The sequence below is a fragment of the Suricata suricatta genome, chromosome 11 (genome assembly GCF_006229205.1).
Source record: "Suricata suricatta isolate VVHF042 chromosome 11, meerkat_22Aug2017_6uvM2_HiC, whole genome shotgun sequence".
Lineage (NCBI taxonomy): Eukaryota > Metazoa > Chordata > Mammalia > Carnivora > Herpestidae > Suricata > Suricata suricatta.
Window position 1 is genome coordinate 59,198,025 of NC_043710.1, and position 1,006 is coordinate 59,199,030.

The window sequence follows — 1,006 nt, forward strand, 5'->3', positions numbered from 1 at the left end:
TGTGGTGGTGGTGGTGGTGGAGGTCTGGGGAGATAGGATGTTTCAGGCAAAAGACACAGCATACACAAAAAAGTGGAGTCTTGGAAGGGTGTAGATCACTTGGGAAACAGTAAGAAATGGATTTGGATTTGGGGCAGAATAAAGTATGCCAGGATCTCTCTGTTGGTTCTTCTTTGGGACCCTAAGCTCTGCCTCCCTGGAGATGTGATTGTGTGTGTGTGTGTGTGTGTGTGTGTGTGTGTGTGTGTGTGTATCCCCTCTCATCTGCCCCCACAGGATGGGACTTGGCCAGGGTTCTGGACAACAGTTTCTATATCCAGCTCCTACCTGCCCCAAGAGTGAATGAGGTCACCAGGGAGGCGTGGAGGCCTGGGGAGAGAAGGGCAGAAGAGTGGAGAAAGGGGTAGAAGTTCAGATAATGCCTTTGTGAGATTTAAAAACAAAACTTAATGTTTATGAGACGGAGGAAGACAACATGAGTGGGAGAGGGGCAGAGAGTGGGAGACACAGAATCTGAAGCAGGCTCCATGCTCTGAGCTACCAGCACAGAGCCCCATGCAGGGTTTCAACTTACAAACTGTGATATCATGGTCTGAGCAGAAGGTTAGGCTTAACCGAGTTCGCCACCCAGGTGTCCCTGCCTTTGTGAGATTAAAGGCTCTCATCAGCAATAACGACAATTCCCTGGGGCTCATTACCTGCCATTCATTGTACTTTACGTGAGGCAGGTATCCTTGCCCCATTTCACAATTGACAAAATCGAGTCCCAGGATGGTGGTTGCTCGCCCCAAGTCTTAGTGCGGGACGAGGGGGCGCGCTTGGAAACTGGACCTGCTGGGCAGAGTGTGACCCTGCTCCCTGTTCCCTGCAGAGCGGCACCATGGACAAGATCCTGGAGGCGGTGGTGACGTCCTCGTACCCGGCCAGTGTGAAGCAGGGGCTGGTGCGGCGCGTGCTGGAGGCGGCGCGGCAGCCGCTGGAGCGGGAGCAGTGCCTGGCGCTGCTG